Source organism: Humulus lupulus, chromosome 2 (assembly GCF_963169125.1).
Source record: "Humulus lupulus chromosome 2, drHumLupu1.1, whole genome shotgun sequence".
Taxonomy (NCBI): domain Eukaryota; kingdom Viridiplantae; phylum Streptophyta; class Magnoliopsida; order Rosales; family Cannabaceae; genus Humulus; species Humulus lupulus.
The window spans coordinates 127693654-127699653 of NC_084794.1; positions in this window are offsets into that span (position 1 = coordinate 127693654).

A 6000-nucleotide genomic window follows, 5' to 3' on the forward strand; every position below is an offset into this window, starting at 1 on the left:
AGTAAATTTATTTGACTCAAACACCATGTGAAAGCCATGGTTGTTCAACAGTGAACTAGACACTAAGTTCTTGCAGATATCAAGCATATAAAGAACATTGTTTAGTGTTACTTCTTTTCCATAATTCATCTTCAAGCTCACCTTGCCTTGGCCCTTGATCTCATAGGTAGCATCATTTCCCATGAACATCTTTTCTCCATTTCCCAACGGCTCAAAGGTGGAGAACATCTTGTCAAAGCAGACATGGCAGGTTGCCCCAGTGTCAATCCACCATTCTTTTGGGTTTGATCCCACCATATTGACTTCAGTCACCACTTTCGAAAGACTGGTTTCATAAACTTCTTGATTCATCATCTTGATGATGTTGGCCTCTTTGTTTCTATTCTTCTTTGGCAATCTACAATCAGAAGATTTGTGACCTTGCTTGTCGTAGTTGTAGCACTTGCCCTGAAACTTTGGTTTCTTAGAGATTCCTCCTTTCGGTCCCAGCTTGGATCCTTTTCCCTTTGTTGTTCCTATTGGCCTTGGAATTTTGACCATGCTCCAACACAATAGCTTTGGCCACAGAGGAGGTTGTAGACTTCTTCTCAGGGATCCTATTGTCCTCTTCGATCCAAAGTCTAAGAATGAGATCTTCAATGCCCATTTCCTTTCGCTTGTGCTTAAAGTAATTCTTAAAGTCCCTCCACGAAGGTGGTAGCTTCTCAATGATGCATGCCACTTGAAAGTTCTCACTTAGAGTCATTCCTTCAGCGTGGATCTCATGCAAGATGACCTGAAACTCTTGAACTTGACTGATCACAGTTTTGGAGTCTACCATCTTATAGTCCTGAAAGCAGCCCATGATGAATTTCTTGGCACGAGCATCCTCAGCCTTATATTTATGGTCCAAAGACTCCCAAAGTTCTTTTCTTTAACTGACTTCTTCTCGAGATAAAAATTATAGAGAGAATTGTCGAGCCCAATCATTACAAAGTTCTGACACAGATAATCGAATTTTCTTCAATTGTTCATAGCAACAACGGCTTAAACGTCAATCTCACCATAAAAAGAAACAAGTTTTTATACTTCGTAAAAATGTGATTTTTGACATTTAAAGTGAGAAATTGGTTTATGATTTATTTTTAACTTTTTAATGTATCAAATTTACCACTTTAAGATATGATGTGGATTAGTTTGGAAAATTAAAGAAATTATTTTCTTGACTAATTGATTTATTTTGTTGAAAAATAAATGGGGTTCAAAGCCCTAAAATTTAAATGAAATAATTAAATTAAAATTTATTTTTTCTAAACTTAAATTATGGATTTCAAGGAATCAATTCACGATAATCTTTTTAAATTGTTGTTCTTAATTAAGTAAAAATATTTCATTTTCTAAAAAGGCTAAATTTAAGAATTTTGGACTTAATGAATAAATATTTTTCTCAAAATGAAATTTTAAGATTTATTAAATAGTCCAACTTAATAAATCGGTTAAAGTTTTGATTAAGTTTGTTAACAAGTATGTATTAGAATCTGATTAAGACTGAAACCTTAGCGATCTATTTTGGAAAAGTTATTAATAGAGTCGAGCCTAGATACTGAGACCATAAGGTAGGTCTCTCCGAGACTTAGAATAGTAGTCTCAGGACCGTGAGTTTAGATCCATTTATCGGGCTAAACCAAGTAAGGATTTTAAATCCTTATTAATTGTATGCCCAATATTATAAAAACGAGATATAATTTCCATAATTAATCTGAGTATGTTGTATGGTTAAATACAATATTGGCTAAGCAGAACGAGAATACGATTGGAAAAGGGAAATCCCGCTTTGCGCTAAGGATTCCAAGTAAGTCAGCTTACATTTTTTTGGCTACAACATGAAATGACTAGTGTTATGTGTGTTAGAATAGAGACATGATCACATATATACACTTGTCGTAGGAGGTTTACTAAGAGATTATGTCCTAGTGGGTGCTCATTATTGTGTGGTTTAATTTCGCTTGTGATTATGGTTTGAATCAGCCTATTGTTGTTATTATATCTATTATGAGACCGTGACGATTGGTCAAAGAGTTGAGAACTCTTATGATTGTGGTTTGAAATCTGCCTATTGTTGTTATTATGTCCAGTATAAGACCGTGAAAATTGGCCAAAGAGTTGAGAACTCTTGTGATTACGGTTTGAATCTGTCTATTGTTTTTATTATGTCTAGTATGAGACTATGATGTTGGCCAAGACATGAGTATATATGTGATTGTAGTTTGAAACCCGCCTATTATTTTTATTATGTCTAGTTTGAGACCATGACGATTGGCCAAGAGATGAGTAGGCTTGTATTATTTAGGAGTCTCAGTAGAGATCGTTGACCTAGAGGCTTCTCCCGAACACCTAGTATTATCTAGGAGTCTTTGTAACCAATGTAATCAGTTTTGCACATGTGATGACATTATTGCTCAAGATGAGTTGTTATTTTCTCTCATCATGAATTTATGGTTAAAATATTTTTATTGAGGCTTAGGTCTCTGTTATTAAATAAGTATGCTTAATGTGGGAATGATTGTACACTCCACTATTGTTAGAAATTCCCAAGTTTGCTTCTAGAGTTTAGAATTGGTGAAATTTTGTCGTTAGCTATTCTCTGCAGGTTGATACTTATACTAATTATGTTATCCGGGTATAGATCTAGTACCACCAGAACGCTTAGGCATTCTTGAAATTTCTTGCTTAGGGCTTGGAGTTATCCAGAACCCTAATTTTGGTAAGATTGTCTGTTTGTTTGTTTCAATGACTCAGCCATTGATTCTTATCTCTGGTGCTATGCAGTTTGTTATTTTTTAAGTTGATCTTACTAAGTGTTATCGCTTTCCTAGTTGTTTAATGTTGTAGGTATGGGCAAAGATAAAGTCAAGCAGTGAGCACTAGAGTCTACGTTGTTGGATGTACATGTGGCCCGACCGTGGGGTGTTAATCGCTTTTGAAAAGCTTTTGTTTTTTCTTTTAAGAGCTTGATGGCTCACTCTGTCTATTTAAAAAATTGTATTTATAATTAGTTTTAAGTATGTTATGATTGGTTAAATACAAAGCATAAGTATTGTTATACAAGCTAGGTATAAAACACTTAGTGAATTTCACATAGTGTAGATGTGAAATTTGAGTTTCAATTGTAGGCACTTAAAAAATTTATTTTTGGGTCCAAAGTGATACATGGAGTTATCTAAGGATCCCCAAAAATTTTGGTAGCATTTGGAGCAATTTTAGGCCCATTTAATGGGTCACAAGTCAGAAGAGGTGGCTCTGCGTCGCCTCCTTAGAGGCGTTGCATCGCCTGAATGCAAATGGGGCTCAAAAGACCCAATAGACGACACGTCGCCTGCTAGTAGTCGATGCATCACTTGGTAGGCAACACATCACCTACAGGCAGGCGTCCGTATGGACACATGTTTTAAGCTCCAAATTACGAGTTCTTTAGCTCTAATCCTATTGGTTAGACCTAACGACAGTCCCTACACTATAAAAGGGTCCTAATATAGTTTTGGAAGACTTGATCACTCTATCAAATCTCTCTCTAACCTCTCTCTCTCTCTCTCTCTCTCTCTCTCTCTCTCTCTCTCTCTCTCTCTCTCTCTCTCTCTCTCTCTTTCTCTTTCTCTCTCTCTCTCTCTCTCTAGCTTTCAAGAATCATAAGAAAGTGCTTGACTTTGTGAGTTTAAGGCTTGTTCAATCCCAATTATCATTTCCTCTTAGAAAATGCCTCAAGCATCAATGGTGGCTAGGAAATAGAGAATTAGGACAGCGATAAGAATCGTGTATAAGTCATGGTTTTGTGTTTTTCAATGAAGAAGGAAAAGCTCAAAGTTGTGGTTCTCTAAGGATTTTGAAGGTACATCAAAGTTGAAGAAGATTGTTCTACAACTAGTGTTTGCATCATATTTCTTTGGTCTTTGTCAATCATTATCTTGTGTAGATTCTAGTTTTTATGGTGGTGTAATCTCACTCTCCCCCAACAAAGTATATGGATACTTCTAGAAAAAAAAATTATGTGGATTTTAGACTTTTTTTTAAAATGAAAATTTTGTTTTCCGCATTATTTTGGTTCTGAGTTTTCAGGTCTTTACATAACATGTGATCCCTTAACCATTTGGCCTCTTTGGCGATAGCCTCTAAAGCTATGAACTCGACTTCCATGGTTTAGTGTGAAATGCAATTTGTTTCTTTGAACCCTAAGAAACCGGACCACCTCCTAGCGTAAACACCCAACCGATAATGAAGAAATTTTCTCCTACACTAGATATCCAACTTGCATCGAAATATCCTTCAAGTACCCTAAGAAACCTAGAGTAGTGAAGGTTAAGGATCTTGGTCTTTTTAAGGTACCCTAGAACTCTCTTTAGCCTTCCAATACTGGGTACTTGGATTGCTAGTAAACCTACTTAGTTTACTCACCGTAAATGAAATATCTACTCTAGTACAATGTGCGGCATACACTAAGCTTTTTATTGCACTTGTATACTCTCATTGAGCCACCATTCTTCCTTCATTCTTTACTAGTTTTACATGCCCCAATACCAATTATGGTACCCCGAGTAAAATGATATTTGTCTTTAGTTTGAACCTTTTTTTTTAGATGAAAATGATACAAAAAGAACCAAACCAATAAAGGAAATACAAATATCTAAAGGAAGGACTTATCCTCCGCAAGTGCAGAGAAAGTTGTTAGAGTTGTGCCCTAGAAACATGTAATAAGACATTTTTGTTTGGAATAACATAAAAATACATTTTCTTTATAATTAAATGTTTGAATTATTGTTGAATAATTATAAATATCAAAATATTTAATATTCATTAATTAGAGTATGATCTTGTATGAGTATAAGATGATTTCATAGATAATGAATAAAAATTATTAGCAACATACTAAAGTATTAAATCTTTAATCAATGGTTGCTAGTACGGTTTACTTAGCATTTTTGTTAATGCATGTGATCTATATCTGGATTGTTCATGTAGATACACATCTTAGTAAAGGTACTTTATAAAATTAGATTATATATGAATGGATCGCTGTAAATTAGTTTCTTTATAAACATATCGTTTGTCATAAAAATTTAATTCATATCAAAATGATGATCATATGTAGATCAGTCTGAATCTTGAGTAGTTATGAACTCCTGTTCATGTCTATTGGATCTTTTGATTCACCCGTTAAGGTCTCTTGGTATATTGAGGCTAATGACTTTTGTTTTGGACATTCAATAGTATGAATGGCTGGGAACATGATCTTACAAGAATGGAATCCAAGCTTTCCTAAATGATCGAATGTTGGTTCTCTTAAGGGTTAATTCTGGAACTGAATAGTTATTGAGCTCAAATTTATAATATGATTATAAATTAATTATTCACTAGTGAATTAATAATACTTAAGGAATAAGACGTAATTAGAAAAGTAAAACAGTAATTTTGACTAGCTTTAATTAGCGAACCAATAAATTTGAGGACATACCTACATGAAATGATTATATCAATGGACAGCACGAGATAATTTTGTAAACATAATTCTATAATTATTATTAAGAGTGCAATTTCATATTTATAGTGGAGTAATAATGGAATTAATAAATAAGATTATTTAATTAATAATCTAATTTATTGGAGTTTAGTGCTATAGGTTCATGGTCCACAAGTCACATCTATTCTATATTGTCAAGGGTGTGGATATAATTGACAAATTAAAATTAAAAAATGACTTAATTGTCATTAAATTAATGTTCAAGGCTAAGTTGTAATTATGTGTAATTGATTAATTAATTAAACTAATATATTTTATTTGAAAACTATATATTAGTTGTATATTAATTAACTTTTGATTAATTAATAATGAGAGAGAAAAATATTAATTTATTATATGATAATAAATTGTTTAAATTATAAGATAAAACTAATTTTGTATTCACTTATATTTGTGCATTTATGAAATATTATATTATTGTAATGCATAAATATTTTGTCTTATTAATT